The 19,030-nt window shown below is 34.3% G+C and overlaps 1 protein-coding gene across 1 annotated transcript in view; it reads left to right on the top strand.

The window, feature by feature from the left end:
- The window catches only part of LOC149422075 (uncharacterized), a 50,117-nt gene that overhangs the window by 19,338 nt on the left and 11,749 nt on the right, over positions 1-19,030 (top strand). The gene's annotated exons all lie outside the window — the stretch shown is intronic.

Raw genomic sequence — 19,030 nt, 5'->3', positions numbered from 1 at the left:
GAAATAATTTTTAACACAAATTAAAAAGGGAGTTCAATGAAGACATAACTACATTGTGTTAAGATATACAGAAGTTGAAGAAAGGTTGTGTCACTAGTTAATAAAGTTGTTGCGCTTTTGCCAATGTTTTTTTAATAAAAGTTTTAGGTTACTAGGTAATGCGTTGTACTGCGTCTATGCAATGTATTGAAAGGAGTTAATTACAATTTTAGTCGTTTAAGTAGATGACGATATTGATTTTGTGATCGTTTATATCGGAATCAAAGGCTTATTTGGTGTATAATTATTTGTAAAATGGCGGTTGTGATGTAATATTCTGACAGAATCTTAAAAAAATGTATTTGTGTCTTTACCATTTTGAAAATTTCACATTCGACCGCATAAAGATTTTTTTATACGTAATTATTATACATTCATAAGTAATTTTTATAACGAATAATTATCGTCCTGTATGAAGAATATCCATTTAAAATTATTTTTCTGGTTTGTCGAAAAGGGTGCGACGGTTAAAAAACTTTAGGCGTGAGTAACACTTACCTCGTATTGGTATGAAGAATCACTGTGAAAGCATTTCCGGAAGCATAAATTCCACTGCACCCAATTATGGCAAGTGCCTAATGTATTGAACGGCAGAATGTACAATAAAAGGTAAAGATTGTTCGCGCGACTCTGACATTACGAATTCCCAGAAGTTGAAATGAAAGATGTTCTTTGGCGAACAATTTTACAGCCGAAGAAATTTTATCTCTATTGCAACACTTAGTTACGTTGATTTTGAGACAATGGGTACATTATTGTATTCTCCATCCATATTATGATAATTTCGAAGCAAGTTACAAAAAACTATTTCCTGCTATCGGTATTGGACGAAAGCTTTCGTCAGTAGGCAATTACAGCTCTGCTAAACGAACTATTCCCAGCTATCGGTATTAAACGAAAGCTTTCGTCAGTAGGCAATTACAGCTCTGCTAAACGAACTATTCCCAGCTATCGGTATTAAACGAAAGCTTTCGTCAGTAGGCAATTACAGCTCTGCTAAACGAACTATTCCCAGCTATCGGTATTAAACGAAAGCTTTCGTCAGTAGGCAATTACAACTCTGCTAAACGAACTATTCCCAGCTATCGGTATTAAACGAAAGCTTTCGTCAGTAGGCAATTACAGCTCTGCTAAACGAACTATTCCCAGCTATCGGTATTAAACGAAAGCTTTCGTCAGTAGGCAATTACAGCTCTGCTAAACGAACTATTCCCAGCTATCGGTATTAAACGAAAGCTTTCGTCAGTAGGCAATTACAGCTCTGCTAAACGAACTATTCCCAGCTATCGGTATTAAACGAAAGCTTTCGTCAGTAGGCAATTACAGCTCTGCTAAACGAACTATTCCCAGCTATCGGTATTAAACGAAAGCTTTCGTCAGTAGGCAATTACAGCTCTGCTAAACGAACTATTCCCAGCTATCGGTATTAAACGAAAGCTTTCGTCAGTAGGCAATTACAGCTCTGCTAAACGAACTATTCCCAGCTATCGGTATTAAACGAAAGCTTTCGTCAGTAGGCAATTACAGCTCTGCTAAACGAACTATTCCCAGCTATCGGTATTAAACGAAAGCTTTCGTCAGTAGGCAATTACAGCTCTGCTAAACGAACTATTCCCAGCTATCGGTATTAAACGAAAGCTTTCGTCAGTAGGCAATTACAGCTCTGCTAAACGAACTATTCCCAGCTATCGGTATTAAACGAAAGCTTTCGTCGGTAAGCACTTACGGCTCTGCTAAACGAACCAGTTTTTACGACAATTTATTGCCAGCAATGTTTATCATTATATTCATTAATTATTATTATATAACCGAAACTTTAACACTAGTTTAAACATTAGTTCTACTATTTTTCTTTATTTATTTTATTTTATGGAAATCAACAGTACAGCATGGTTGGTTTATACATTTGAAAATTACTTATCTGAGAAACCAATATATTTCCCCATTATACTTATTATGTATTAAACAATCAAACAGTATATTTATAAAATTAACAGATATTACATATAAACTATATAATTATAACAAGAGATACTTCATAACACATGTCATTACATAAAATATCATTACATTTGATGTAGTTTGTTTATAGTTGGTGAACAAGTGAATAATTTTTTTTTTCATATTTTATATTTATTTTTATGGCTATTAAATAAATCTACATCAGAGAGAATTTTATCACATGTCGAACACAGTCTTTTAAGGCAAGCGTTTTGGTTTGAATTAGTTTTTCATTAAAAAGATTGTACGAGCGTATAGTTGGTACTTTACATTCAATTCTGTTTAATACATCTGAACAGTTGCTAATTAATATAATAAACATAGCGCATAATCTTTGTTTGTAAATTTAGTTAAATTTAAATTAAATGTCTACCAAAATGAACCGGTCTCTTCTTCTGTTTGTAGCTGCTTCTTTTATATTTTCTACTATTCCTCCCCTGGGTTATCATTTCGGTAAATTTTGTAGATTGGTATCTCATTCTTACGAATTTGAATCAATATTTAGTAGAGGTTATATCAAAGTATAAATTATGTTGTAAAAACGCACACTTTTATAAACACATAAATTAATCTTTAAAAATGAGTTACGCCATTTTTCCTGCCCATTGTCAATTTCGGGATTCCATAATAACCTCACATTTTGAATCTACTGTAATTTGTTCTAAAATCTGTGTTGCCATAGTAATGAAATTTTTTTGTTCCATTTTATTATATGGAACAAATCTACACTTTCTTGACGGTGTGGTACCATAGTACCTACCCGAGGTACTCACTTAAGTAGCAAAGAAGGTAACGTCTCCACGCGTGGTCCAGTCACCGGGAGGTCCGGCAGGTTCGGACGAGCCACAGGGGTGAGGGAGGTAACTCAGAATCGATATATTCGGCAGGACATGTTTTTGATGGGAACACGACTTTTTGCAAGCGACAAGACAAGATACGGGGATCGCTATCGTAAATCGTGCATTTCGTGAGAACAATTCGGATTGTCGATTGAGAGGTGCTTGACCCGTGGCAATAGATTCCTACCCATGAGAATAGTGTCTAGGCAGGTACTATTCACTCTGCTTTAGCAGGAATTAAGTAAACACATTATGATGTCACATAAAGTCCCAACTGCTCCCGACTGTCTGGAGCCAATAGGACTATGGCAACCACAATAAATGAGAGGCTGAAGGGACTAAGAGAGGGAAGGGGAGATGAAGACAAGAACGTCGGGAATCAATCCTCTGGCTAATTTGTTCGCATTTGGGAACCGATCATATGGCCTCATAGAAATTCTGTCTGTGTATCTCTCTTACTGTCATGGTGAGAAATATGATCTAAACGGTGTTAGAAAGAGAAAACACCACGCTTTATTTTAAAATCTAGACGTTAAACACAGAGGAATCAAAATGTACTCCTCTGTAAAACAAGAGTTTCGACCGCAATTTGAGAAAAAAATATGAAACTACGTGATTTTTTTATTAATTATTTATATATGGATCCACAAAAAATGAGGTGAGGTCTAATAAAATGTGTGTGTGGGTTTTTTTAATCAGTAATTTTAGTTCAGTGGTTAGACGAAAAAAAAGCAAGATGAGCCATTTTTAACGGTTTTTTAAATTATTTTTGTATTCAACATTATATGTTTATTTCAAATAGTAAAATTTGGTTTAGGTACAGAATAGAGAATATATCGTCACAATTACTTTCTCAGTAAATCGGTTTAAGTATAGAATAGAGAATTAAAATTACACACAATCACTTTTTCAGTAAATCTGTTTAGGTACAGAACAGCGAATCTATCGTCACAATTACTTTCTCGGTAAATCGGTTTAGGTACAGAATAGAGAATTTATCGTCACAATTACTTTCTCGGTAAATCTGTCTAAGTACAGAACAGCGAATCTATCGTCACAATTACTTTCTCGGTAAATCGGTTTAGGTACAGAATAGAAAATCTATCGTCACAATTACTTTTCAGTAAATCTGTTTAGGTACAATTGCTTTCTAAGTAAATCGATTTAGGTATAGAATAGAGAATCTATAGTCACAATTACTTTTTCAGTAAATCACTTGATTAGACCGGTCGGTGGCCGAGTTGACATCGTGTTTGGGTCCCACCCAGGCGTAGTGTGTTCAATTCCTCGGCTGGCTAAGTCCTCCATCACAACACAAGCAACATTTTCAGCTTACTGTGGTGGTAGTAGGAGATTTTCAAATATTGTCAGGTTATTCGTAACCCGGGAATGTTTGTCTTTCTTTTAAAAAAAAAAAAAAAAATTTTGAAAACATAAAAATCGAAATTGAACGGAGGTAAATAGAATAATATAAAAATAAGTCGTCTCAACGTGGCCCACTTTTGAACAGTTTAAAAAAGTTGTTTGGCCTTGCACGCCGAAACAGCTGTCACAATAATAAAAAACTAAAATACTTGCAGAACTTAATAATAACATTATTAAATTTGAGTAACAATAAAATTTAAAAAAATAGTTGATGGTTATGCATATATTAAAATGATATCATTATAATTATTAGTTTTAGAGTTTTCGCTAAGGAAAATTCGACCGTAGGTCTGTCAAATACACCAGGGTCACGTCACATATATTTGTACACGGCTTCTTCACTTACGTCGTTTAGATACCAACTACATTATTTCGGTTTCTAGTCTATTGTTAATTCACACACCCGTGTCCAGTGCCCGTGTCAATTTGTCCATCCTTCTGTCTTACGCGACAGGAGGAACAACGTGCTTACTGATTACGCCTAGGTACCATAAAATCACCTTTATATAATACAATATAACAGCAAACACCTTCTTAGGTGACGTAATCCCAATATGCAGGTAATGCCAATTGTGCCATGAATGATTCTTGCAATTTAGGCACGAATCCCAAAACTACGCACGTAGTCACAGTCACTTGGAAAAGTTTCAGGGTTTTGTTGGACGACCCGAATATTTAATTTATTCTGAAGTGTTGCCAATACAATTAATACTATCGAAGAATTAATAAATATCTTTCAATTATAAAAAAATGCGCCATGTTCCGTTCCCGCAATCTCCGGTTTCGTAGCGAGGATCTCAACCACGGAGGTTATCATATTTGATTGATTTTTGTTTTTTTTTGAGCATAGCGAAGTCCTGATTTAACTCGACTGTTTTGCATTTCGTCTGTCTGTAAATTAGTTTGTACGTTCCGCTTCCATTTCAAGATGGTAGCTATTTTAATGATTCAGTAAAGGTTCTTTCTTCAAATGTGAAATAGTCGTGTTTATTTAGACTTTCTTTCAATAAGGCATTTTTTCAATATACACATAATTCAGAAAGTTAAAAAAAATAATTGCCTGTGAGATACTGACGTTTCCTTGGACCAATCGTATTATTCCTTATTTGGAATTTGTTTTTTACGAGAAAAATATGGTTTATTATTAAGTAGCTAGGTACCTACTTACAAATCTTATGATTTCAGAGGAAATTTTGTTTTTGATCTCTTATTTAAGATCTGGTCGTAATTCTGAATGATGGTGTTACACCAGGGCGATACTGAGAGTATATTCAACTCCGAAACGTGTCGCAAATATACTACTTCTTATTTTTAAATTGTAAAATATCACAAATTAATCCACACGACACCCCCACAACGCACTAAGCCGCTCCCGACTAGCAAGTTATTTAATAAATACATAATTGATTCCATGAACTTTATTTTGCCATTTAGACTCTTTAATTCTTTTTTGCTATTTGGGAGCGGCGCAGTACGTTTTATTATTTTTTTCCATTTAAATAATTATATACATATATTTGGATATTTTTTATAGCTCCGTTTATGAGAAAAATCCCCCAAGGGAGCTGTACGAATATACAATATATTTGGACAATGCTCTGTCTGATTACTAAATACAGACTAGGCAACAAACTATTATCAATTTATAACTAGCAAATTAGATCCACCGGTTCGTCGATCACTAATAAAAAAACTATGTGTACGATGCATTTGACGATGGACGTGATGCTGCGTTAGAATGTACATATATTATTTTGTATTTATATTCTGTACAGGCAGATATCATAGATACAGGACCAGACTTGTACTTACCTGGGAGATCACTTGAGATTAAGACTGTTTAGATTCAGACATTCAGAAATAAAAATTGGTAAAAAATAATTGGAACACATGTAATTGGAAATGAGACAGATTGAGGTGTACAGCTCCGCACAATGTAATTCTAATAATAATTAAACCATGAGATACCTATTTATCTTCCTAAATGTGATTCGTTCCTCGTTATGAGACAGATTGAGGTGTACGGCTCCGCACAATGTAATTCCAATAATTAAACCATAAGATACCTATTTATCTTCCTAAATGTGATTCGTTCCTCGGTATGAGACAGATTGAGGTGTACGGCTCCGCACAATGTAATTCCAATAATTAAACCATGAGATACCTATTTATCTTCCTAAATGTGATTCGTTCCTCGGTATGAGACAGATTGAGATGTACAGGTCCGCATAACATAATTCCAATAATCAAACCATGAGATACCTATTTATCTTCCTAAATGTGATTCGTTCCTCGGTATGAGACAGATTGAGATGTACAGGTCCGCATAACATAATTCCAATAATCAAACCATGAGATACCTATTTATCTTCCTAAATGTGATTCGTTCCTCGGTATGAGACAGATTGAAATGTACATGTCCGCATAACATAATTCCAATAATCAAACCATGAGATACCTATTTATTTATTTTATTTATTTATTTATTTATTTATTTATCAAAAGAAAGTACATATTACATATTGGATGCTTTGCCTGTCCAACTAGGAAAGTTTCCCGTTCTAGGACAGACAAATTTATCTTCCTAAATGTGATTCGTTCCTCGGTATGAGACAGATTGAGATGTACAGGTCCGCATAACATAATTCCAATAATCAAACCATGAGATACCTATTTATCTTCCTAAATGTGATTCGTTCCTCGGTATGAGACAGATTGAGATGTACAGGTCCGCATAATATAATTCCAATAATTAAACCATGAGATAGCTATTTATCTTCATAAATGTGACTCGTCCTTCGGTATGAGACAGATTGAGGCGTACGGCTCCGAATAATGTAATTCAAATAATTAAACCATGAGATACCTATTTATCTTCATAAATGTGATTCGTTCCTCGGTATGAGACAGATTGAGGTGTACGGCTCCGCACAATGTAATTACAATAATTAAACCATGAGATACCTATTTATCTTCCTAAATGTGATTCGTTCCTCGGTATGAGACAGATTGAGGTGTACGGCTCCGCATAATTTAATTCAAATAATTAAACCATGAGATACCTATTTATCTTCATAAATGTGATTCGTCCTTCGGTATGAGACAGATTGAGGTGTACGGCTCCGCATAATTTAATTCAAATAATTAAATCATGAGATACCTATTTAGCTTCCTAAATGTGATTCACCCCTCGGTATGAGACAGATTAAGGTGTACGGCTCCGAATAATGTAATTCAAATAATTAAACCATGAGATATCTATTTATCTTCATAAATGTGATTCGTCCTTCGGTATGAGACAGATTGAGGTGTACGGCTCCGCATAACATAATTCCAATAATTAAACCATGAGATACCTATTTATCTTCCTAAATGTGATTCGTCCCTCGGCATGAGACAGATTGAGGTGTACAGCTCCGCATAATGTAATTCAAATAATTAAACCATGAAATACCTATTTTATGAGTTGTTTGGGATGTTAATAGTTAGATAATCCACCACTTCAACATTCCATGAGTAAGAAGCCACCAAACGTGTTTTATAACACATTTCACAATTGGAAGAATTAAATCAAGATTGAGTAATGTCGAGATTTAAAAGTTCTTGTAATGATAGGTTGACGAATAAGTTCATCGCGTATTTTGGTTACCAAGGTAACAGTGCCTTGAAAAGCATTTTCACGTCAATGTCATGTAAATACCATTGTAATTTGTTATCGAAAAGGCAGACCGTTTTAATTTGTAAAAATACCTTCTTCATTTGCGGCTAAATGGTGTGACCTAATATTTTCTACACATCATTTTATTTAAATAGACAACCAGAATTATGCTGTTTACGATGAAGAGTATCACATCTACCAAACACATAATGTAACAATTTTTATTCTTTATCAATGTAATGTACTAACTAAAACAAGTAATACCTATCATATTATTAATTACTTAAAATAACTACAATAACGTACTGTGCACTCCTCTTCCAAACACAAGCTGACGCTTCTATGGAAGAGTAGCATAAGAACCCAATGTGAATAAGATTTTATATGTACACATTATTTCTTTAATAAAAAATAAAATAACTGAAAATATTCGAAACTCGTTTCCGGAAAAAATATTTATTTCGAATTGAGTCATTAATGCAGCAGAATTTTTTGTAACATATAATGAGTTAAATAACAGAATGTGTTTTTATAATTTTCAGGGCATACTCTGCGATTATTTTCTATCGGGGTGATTACTTTTTCAACTCGAAAAATGTGTTCAGATTTTTTGAAGAGCTGAAAACTAATATATTTCGGTAGAAATTCGGAATTCGGGTGTTCAGTCATCGACAAATTCTCCGTCTGTTTGCCTTGAGTTGATTGGCTGCTTGTGATATTTGATTTGACGACTTCTTCAAAACCATCGGATTCTTCAGGCGTGGAAAAAGGTGTTTTAAACGTTGTCAATCAATGTCGTAAGCTATGCATGAGCACATAAAGAATGATCCGCCTCATAAAATATACGCAAAAATAACCTTTATCCTCAGCCCTACGTAAATTCGATAAATCACAGCTACGTGCTTTGCCCATGATAGTTCAGAACGGCGACGAAAACAGGGGAGGATATACGACAAATAAGCAGCAAATCTTTCGATTTCCCAATCCCATTTTGGAATACATAACCACGAGTACGTAAAAATACAGATTTGTTCCTCATTATCTTTTTACCTAGCGCCCTTTTGTTAAGATACTCAAAAGGTCAAACATTTTCGGCTATATTATATAAATATTTAGATGCATCAATATATCGTCAGAGAAAATTGCGACACTATTATGTATAGTCACGAAAAATAGAACATTTTAATGTATCGGTAGGGAAAAATAGAATGTTTCAATGTATTCTCAGAGAAAATTGCTGCGCTATTATTTATAGTAAGTGAAAATAGAACATTTTAATGTATCGGTAGGGAAAAATAAAATGTTTTAATGTATTCTCAGAGAAAATTGCGGCGCTATTATTTATAGTAAGTGAAAATAGAACATTTTAATGTATCGGTAGGGAAAAATAAAATGTTTTAATGTATTCTCAGAGAAAATTGCGGCGCTATTATTTATAGTAAGTGAAAATAGAACATTTTAATGTATCGGTAGGGAAAAATAAAATGTTTTAATGTATTCTCAGAGAAAATTGCGGCGCTATTATTTATAGTACCTAAGTGAAAATAGAACATTTTAATGTATCGGTAGGGAAAAATAAAATGTTTTAATGTATTCTCAGAGAAAATTGCGGCGCTATTATTTATAGTCAGGGAAAAATAGAACATTTTAATGTATCGGTAGGGAAAAATGGGATGTTTCAATGTATCGTCAGAGAAAATTGCGACGCTATTATTTATCGCTAGGGAAAATTAGATTGCTTCAACGTATTGCCAGGGAAATTAGCGATTATTTGCAAGGGAAAATATGAAAAAATCGCATTTATTTCACGCAGTTTAACTAAATGTTTTGTTTTGACAAAAGTTTGCGGGCCCCTGAATCAGTAGGTCTGCATAGTTTAAAGTGGTCACGTTCATGTCAGGATATATGGAAGTAGATGGTGTGGATGGGACAATGCTGGATTTTGAAGTTCAAGCGAAACCGGTCCAGCACCACACCTTGACATTTAGGGTCTCCGAACGGCAGCTGAGTAATTGCTCGTATCTCACTAAATCTTTGTATGTTGGCTCGGTATGTTCATTAAAATTCACTGAGTGCTGATTTAAGTTCTGGATGATATTGATATAATTTACAAGCATATATCATACTTACATGAGCACCACTCAAGAGTCCCAACTGGTCAAAACAAGTGGAACTACGACGTCCGTCATTTGGTTTTATGCCGTGTCCGGTAACTCGTAGTACAAGCGGGGAACCGGTGAATCTACGTCACATTTGAAGTCGATTTTGCCGTATAATTTTGTTTTATTTGAGCATTCATTTTCGAGTAAATCGAGTCCAAAGTTGGAATTTTTAAGGTCAAACTTGGAAAAGAACCGGTCGCTGGAGGGTGAATATTAACTGTCTTTTAAATGACACTTAAATTTCCAATACAAAACTGTGTTTACTTGAGGATATCAAGCGCCCGGAAAGCAATCAAAACTGCATGTTAGTCATGACAGTGCTTGGCCAACTACCAATGTATGGCGAGCGATATGCTGAAATACGCAAAGCCATGAAGCGTATAGCGTAATGTGTCACCACCTTTAATGTATACATCTTTTTAATGTGCTTTCATCTGTCGATAAAATATTATCTAAGAACTCTGGGTCTTCTAATGTTTTTGCAGCATTCTTTGGCAAAATTCAAATTATTTTTGCTGTAAAATAGCAAAATCTGTTTTTCTAAAGGAAAACTTAACAAAATGTTATGTAAACCATTTTAAAAACTACGAAATGAGCATTTTTTTAATCGTCAGATTAGCGTGCTACATTTTTTATGGCGTGAGAAGTAGAAATTAGCTAGAAAAATAAAAATTAACTGACGTAATGTTTTTTATTTTCAAAAGTTAGTGATTATGTGATGAATTTAAGGTTTTATTGCGCAACCCTAAATAAATAAAAATAGAATATTAGTATTTGGAAATTTGTAGCTGAATAACTGATCTAAGGTGTTATTTTCACGAAATTCATAAAAGTGCTGCATCTCGAAAACTAACGATTTTTTTCTGAAGTCATTTTATGATATTTTGATCCGATGTGAGTTGGCCTATCAGCCCTCCAAAGGATAACGTTGACTCTTGGGACCACATGTATATACACTTTTTAAAATATATTTACAGTTTTTTAAGATTGTTTTTAATGCGTAATGTTTATCATAGTGAGCCAAGAAAGTGCAAGCATTCAATATTATATTCGTTGGCAAATGTAATAATGTACATTGTTACTAACCACACACAAACATACAACAATGTAAATATATAGTTATGCACCATGCTATTTTGCATTGTTGTGTTTTTTTTTCTTTCAAATTGTAATAGTAACTAGGTAGGTACAGGTAAAACCGCTTTAAAGATACCCTTGCTTGTGCAGTGGTGTACCCAAATTAACGTTTCATGTAAATAATTAAATTTAATAATAATTTTGTTTTTGTTAAGTCAGTTTTCCAGCGACCAAGTGTTTTCAAAACATCGGACAAAAACAAAAACATTTGGTCCCTACCCAATCCATCCATTTTCCATCGGTCACTGAAAACGAAAACATTGTGGCCCTTCCCCATTGCTTACATTTGAACAAACATTTGTTTCAATATAGTGTAGACCTGCCTTTAGAAAGCTTATTAAATTAAATTTAAAAAAACCTCGTCGAATAAAATTGTTAGACCTAATTTAAACAGAATTGATAAACTTACGCGGGGTAAGAGTGGACTGCAGGCAGGCTTCATTCCAACGTGTAGTTTTTAAAATGATTTGAGCTTACAACAGACAATCCAGGTTGGATTTCGACATAAGTCGTGTTTTGGCATAATAATAATAATAGTACAATGATTTGTATGACGTCGTTTTTGTGAAAAATCACCTCAAAGGCGCTGTATAAATATATAATATATTTATATTACTACCTACAGACTAGACAAACTATTATTAAACTTATGACTAACAGATTACATCCACCGGTTCGTCGATCACTAAGACAAAACTATATGTATAATGCATTTGACCAATGAACATTACTCTGCTTCTAAATGTACATATTATTTATTTATTTTATGTACATGTAGAAAATATACAGGACCAAACTTACTATATAATAAGTATATAAGAATTTATCCTCCCCTCCCCGCTCCCCTTAACCTTACAACAGGCCCACTATCACCAATTCTTGGTCGTTACTCACATCAAAATGAGAATATCGTGTTTTTCCGCAAGTACACAGAAAAGATTCCGTTTATTCACACCTCAATTCTTAAAACTGTATACTACGCTCTCTGCCAATCCCTACTAGCTTACGGCATTTTAATCTGGGGTGGCTGTGTACAATCTACCATCAAACCTCTATTAAAAGCCCAAAAAATGGTAATACTTTTCATATGGTATAGTATCTATAAGGTTTAAACATACGACAACTCCACGTAAAATTTTCGCTAATACATTTCCTGTTCAAATATAAAAACAAAACTCTCTTATAACACAACTACACCACCAGAACAATAACCAACGGTCACTACAAAGTACCTTCACTATATACCACGTCAAAGACAATTTTTCTTCCTAGTTCCTAAAATCTTTAACCTTTTCCCTGAAAACCTAAAAACCGTGAGTCAACCCCATTTCTATAAAACAAATTACGAAGTGGATCCTTACATGCCGAATACATTACAACCTACAATACCCATTCATTCTACACTCTATCAATTTAATCACCTTTCAGACAAAACATAATATATCCTTATTCCCTAACTTAGCGGTATAGTATGTACATAATTAATTAGTGTGATCTATTTACTAATAATTTCTCAAATTTTTCATCTTCTTATAATTCTCTAACTTCTCCATCCTCTTCTTGCAACCCAAATTAGCTATACATCATTTTTCTTTTTTTTATATTATAGTAATGTATAGATTCTATGTCTGCAAACTGTAAAATTCACCCGGCATAACACATGGGCATCCCTAGCATGGAAGGTGAAATATCACAAAAAACCACATGTACTCTCTAAATCATGTATCAATAAAATAAAATAAATATTTCAGTTTGGGCAGAAGTTTAAAAGATTGTTTCGGTGAGTCTATACAGGGAGCTATGTACCAAATGAAATTTATTCAAGTTAGTCTGCTATTGAGTGACGATTTGAATCATTTACATTTTGGAAGTCTCTCGAACACTATGGTAATCTACCACACCTTCTTAGCCATGTTAGGTTTAGGTGTAGGTCGCCGACAGAGAGCAGATGACATCTACAAATTGGAAATAATTAGAGGCCGATTCGATTTAGTGTGCTGGCCTGGGTTGAGGCGGTGTTTGCCTAAACCCGATTCGTTCAACCGGCTGTGATGATAAAAAATCGATAAACTAAATTTTATCAATAATTAGTTATGCTTATTTTCTTACAATTTGAATACATGCATCTAGGGTCCCCAGCACAAGCACATCGATATAGGTTTTATCGATAATTACAACATTCCCGAGCACAACATCACACTGATGGTCAACGAACAAACAACAGTATACGTAGACTAAATTTGCTTAAGGCGATGCACTACGTCGTGTAATATTTTAAATTGAGCCGCCATCAATAACAACCCTTACGTAGATCGCGATAAGGTTTAAATTCCCACTTAACATCATCCGCCTATTTTGATTTATGCAAGAAAAAAACATGGCCAAAAAGTGCCTTTTATTTTATTTTGTGGATGTTAGGCATAAATATTAAAAAAATTTCCGATCATTTTATAAATAACTTAATTTGCCACATTATACAATAAAATCATAACAGAAAAAGGGTTCGTAAGTAGGAGATTTTGAACTTTAAAGCAGTTTTCATAGGTCTTTACATTATTTTTTTCTGGGCTTATAAAAAGACTTATCTAAAAAACACTCGATTATTTCAAAGGCCAAGATGTATTTTACTCGCAGTATTTAATTAAAGCATCTGAAACATTTCTAGGCGACCAAATTTTCAAACCAAAAACACATGATTTTGCATTACTACGTATGGCATCGCCTTCTAATATATTTGGGCATCGCCTTAATTTGAAGTCACCAACCAACAAACTTTAGAATTTATGCGAAAAACATTAAACATCATCACAACATGATTACCTCTACAAAAATCCATTTCGAAAGAAGTCAAAATCATATAACTCATTCCTACATAGAGCAGTGAAAACCTTCAAAGAATTATCGTGGACCTAATATTTTTTGTAATTTGTTAAAAAACGCATACTGTAGATTGTAGTTTGCCATATAGATTTATTCATATTATGTTACGTTTATACTAGCATACATGTAACCAGTGTATATGTTTGTGTACAAAATTTAACTTAAATTAAAAAATATGTGTTGTTATCTCTTTTTTAAAATATTAAAAATAATCATATTTTAAATGGCGAAAAAGCTAAAATACTCGGTACTATTAAATGGCTTACATCATTAAAAATCCGATAGTCAGTTATGTACGTATTACCTGATGAATTTTGATTTAATTTTTTAAGTTATTATATTTGTCATCAAAAGAATCAATCGACAATACCAAACTACTGACAAAATTCCAATTTGGAAGGTGGCTTCCAATTTGGGTGGCGGGTTGGGTACCGCCGCCCCGGGAACCATTTAATGGATAACCAACACTTGTGTCATAGGTCACCCCGAGTGGTTCGTTGCGTTTGGTGACTTAGCAGGGGTGCCTAGGTTCATCGGTTGAGGCGTGTTCATGTTGCGCATGCAAACCAATATTAATACTACTTTGCCAATCAATGATAGATTATGGAATTATTGCTTGGGGAGGAGCAACAAACTCGGCTATCAATTACATAGAAACCGCACAGAAAACGATCTTAAAGGTAATACTAAAAACACATAGACTGACTGATACAGACCAAACATTCAACAGCTGTGGCGTACTAGATATACGCCAATTATACGTTAAAAAACTACTAAACTTCATTTTTGACAAAAAATAAATAAAATTTCAACACACACAAAATATCACTATCATAACAGACTAGTACAAAGAAAACATAAATACAAGCTTTGGACAAAGACACTACCAATAACATGCCATAAAAGCTTCAACAGTGTAACACTTGAAATTAAAATTGAGGAAAACAAAAATAAATTCAGACACAAAATTACAAAATGGATTAAAGAACAAAAAAGACAATATTACAAAAATTTCATGGCATAAAATTTAAAAAAAACACACACTTAACACAGAAAACCAACATCACTCACAAACACAAAGGATTATATTTTAAATGTGTTATTTTCTCTTTAAATGTATTATGTAGATCATATTTTTATATTGTAAAATGAAGGCCTCAGTACGGGTAAGCCAGTGAGGCCAACATTACTGGATACTGAAATGTAAAAAATATTGTACAAAAAAAAAATTTTAAAAAACCAGCTGCGTGGGTGCCTGATTGGGAAGTGCTGGTTTGGGAAGAATCTTGTTTTGGGAGACTCTTTGATCTCTCCAACTGGTCGCTCTTGACCCATCGTCTTGCGTCGCAGCGAGAAGATAGAATCAAACGTCCGCCACTCCTGGATACACACACCCCTCACACCCTTTTCCTTATCAGAACCTCTACTTCCTTTCCTTAAAAAACCCTCCATGACCCTCTCTGACATAGGCACTTACAGGGGGCCCACCACTTTCCCAACGTCGGAATAAGGAAACTCACCTCCTTCATCTTACAAGTCAACACTCTAATAAACGAAGCTACATTTAATTATTATGAACCTTGACCCTCCAGTATCCCTGCATACAGCGTTTGTTAGTACAGATACATATTTATACTCGAAACACTAGATACAAAAGTAAAAAGTTTATAATTAAATTTATATGCACATTTTGAAAATGATAAGATAGCTAGTGCAGTAAAACTCACAATCACAGGGCTATCCCATCATGAAAATGAGTTGTGATTAGCTTGGTAGCGAACAGATAAAAAAAACCTAAAACGAGAGTTTTTATGAAGAAATCAGAATTGACGGAGAGGGGTGAAACACCTGAAGACTATAACGGAAATATAGTAATTCTCAGTTTACTAGAAAGAGGGCATCCGACTTGTGCAAACATTCCTCATGCACTCTAAAAAAGTTGGGGGAGGCGCCAGTGGCTTATGAGATAACCAGAGATGTACTTTATTTCAAATAAATCCATTTCAAATGGAAATGCAAAATGCAAAATGGGCATTTTCCATTTTGTATTTTAAATGCTTTTCTAAAAACAGTTTTGCATTTTGCATTTTAAATGCTTTTCTCAATGCATTTCCATTTTAAATGCTTTTTTGCAACATTCTTCCTACTATCTCCACTCATTTTTTCATAAGCCCCAAATATCAGTCGGTCGTCAACCTCGCTATGAGAGATAATTTACATTTGTCAAGTTGCTCCCTGGTAGAAGCCCTGACAATTGAGGGATACCATTACAATGACGCTGTAATATTAAATGTTAGATAGCAGTTTCTATGTTTTTACGGTGGCAACATTTGTCCCGCGCAAATTTTTTGTGGTTCATAATCCGTAGTCGTGGCATTTTTGGATTTACCATCATGTAATATGCAGTGGCGGCCGGTGGTCAAAATATGTGGGGGTTCACCGGATTACAACATTAAGTCATAAAATAAATTAAATAAAGGTACATACCTATTTATAAAGAAGTTCTATTCTCTGTTCATTTTGTTTAGCAAAGACCTCTATCAATGCTTAACACTGATAGTGCGTTCAGTCTGTCCTGGCTCAACGTGTTAAAAGATTTTATTCTTTTTAACGTTGAGAAACATCTTTAGCTTTCAACTGAGGTCATTCCAAAGGTCATGAATGGTGCACAAAAGTTTTAGTAATTTCACAGTCTCGGGAAAGTCTTCTAATAAACAAGTACTATAAAAAAGTTGTAAAATTGATAAAGCGCCGTTAGCTTTTGAAAAATCGTCGCGGGCGTAAATTGCACAGAGTTTACCTTACTGTTAGTTTAGTTTACGGTACTGAACTTTATTTAGGAAGTCATACGTTTTAAGCGTCACATTGAAATCATGTTCTGGGAAATTTGACCTGTATCGATTTTTATTAAATAGCTCATTATGGTGTTTACCTTAGGCACGGTAGCCTGAATCCAATTGCATTCTGATGTCAACTTTTCCTAAAACCTTTAAGCTCAAAACTTTTTGTAAATGTAAATGATAAGAATTATGTTTTTTGATTTTTTCAGAAAGGTGAGTTACATCAGTAACACCGCTGATTGTCCAAACTGAATCAACATCGTAAATTAAACACGGAAAACAAAATAAACTATTCAATTGATCACATGCACAGAGCTACAAGCTTTGTTATACATTGTTTTGTTAAATGATCGAGTAAACTTCTTCGATCCAGATTTGCACTCTTGTTTTATTATCAGTTCAGGTTTTAGGTGGACCGGCATTTTTTATTATCACTTTGTTTTCAAAACTCGACCTATTATTCTTAATGTATTCCACATTCAAACTCATTCTTAATTTATACGTTGAACAAACACAAAAGTAATCATAAATTAGTATAACATGCAATTGATATGCCTTATTAATAATTGATATACAAGATCGATATAACCTGCAATTAAACTTCAAAACTTTCTCAGAGTAAGAAAAGTTTTAAATTCAAGAGACAATGCCTGGCAACGGCGAGTACTGACTGAACTGATAATAAGTAATCTGACCATCACTCATCTCTTAATGACAAGTTTTATCCTGTATGCTTGTATCGAAGAAGCGTAACATTCGCTGAAAAATAGCAGATGGTAAATTGAAACAACGATATCGACAATAATATCAAACATACGCGTTTTAGTTTAACTTTCTACTGAATAAACCGTTCCTTCTGATGTGGTGGTAAAACTCCGAACGCCGTTCTTGATATGGTATTATTTGCAAAGAATAGTATGTAATGGTATGGACCCACGCTTTCGACTGTTCCACAGAATATGCGACAAAGCAGTTAAATTTTGGATCGCAATCGAAAACGAACTGCTACGAACATAGGCACAAGTCAAAGTCGGTCTGCAAGTTAAGCGCGCTTAATAAGTAGGTACCTTTTGAATGAGATATTATAACCGAACCGAGTTTCGTATTGTGATTAGCCATGTCGGAAATGTTGTTGGTTGTTCGGCGCTCGGGAGCACATATTAGCTGGCCGCCACTGGTAATATGTTTGTTCTACATTGATGTCCATTATTAAATGACAAAACTGTTTGATTGACCTGAGAAACCATTTTGCAGTTTAAATGCATTTTGAAAATATATATTTTGCATTTTGCATTTGAAATGCTTTTCTAAAAACCATTTTGCATTTTGCATTTTCAAATGGAAAAGTTTTGACCCATTTCCATTTTGCATTTCAAATGGTTTTGGGTGGTTTTGGGTGATTTTGCACATCTCTGGAGATAACTGGTTCAGATTGTCTTAGCCTGACTGATTGCAGGGTCAGGGTCTTTCCATTCCCTTTAAAGGGGGATGAAATTATTTTCTTCATGGCCTATGTCATCTGGGGTGATTGTAAAAAAATGTTATTTGCCACGCGCTAACGCGCTCTCTGTAAATTAACAAATTCCGATATTTGTTTGCATTCAATTGCATTCAGATTTGAGTACGCCTACGGTCTGCAATACTCGTAGCACGTAAGCTACAAGTATTACAACCGATTTAAGGCGCCGCTTGACACAATTATTTTCAACTAAATGACTGATGTGTTTTAAAATGTATACCTCACAAACGTCTGGAGCAAGTGAGACTTTGGCATCCCTAATTGGTGTATCTTGTGAGGCTTACAAAAGACGTCATTAGCAAGAGTAAAAGAGGGACGCTTAGATGGTTTGGGTATGCAAATAATAAATTAGTGAATATATGATGCGAGTCAGTGTGTAAAATAAGTCCCGAGGAAGACATGGCACCATGAAGTGAACTAAATACTTGAGTTGGATCTTGTCAATAGTCAGAATAATAGAAGGGTATGTATGTGACGATGTATGAATGTGACTTAAGCAAGGAGTGTGTACCAAGACCGAGTTGTTTGGC

The sequence above is a fragment of the Hesperophylax consimilis genome, chromosome 8 (assembly GCF_061612785.1).
Source record: "Hesperophylax consimilis isolate HC1 chromosome 8, BYU_Hcon_1.0, whole genome shotgun sequence".
Classification (NCBI taxonomy): domain Eukaryota; kingdom Metazoa; phylum Arthropoda; class Insecta; order Trichoptera; family Limnephilidae; genus Hesperophylax; species Hesperophylax consimilis.
Note: the sequence above shows the minus strand (reverse complement) of the source record. Positions and strands in the feature narration are given on the sequence as shown.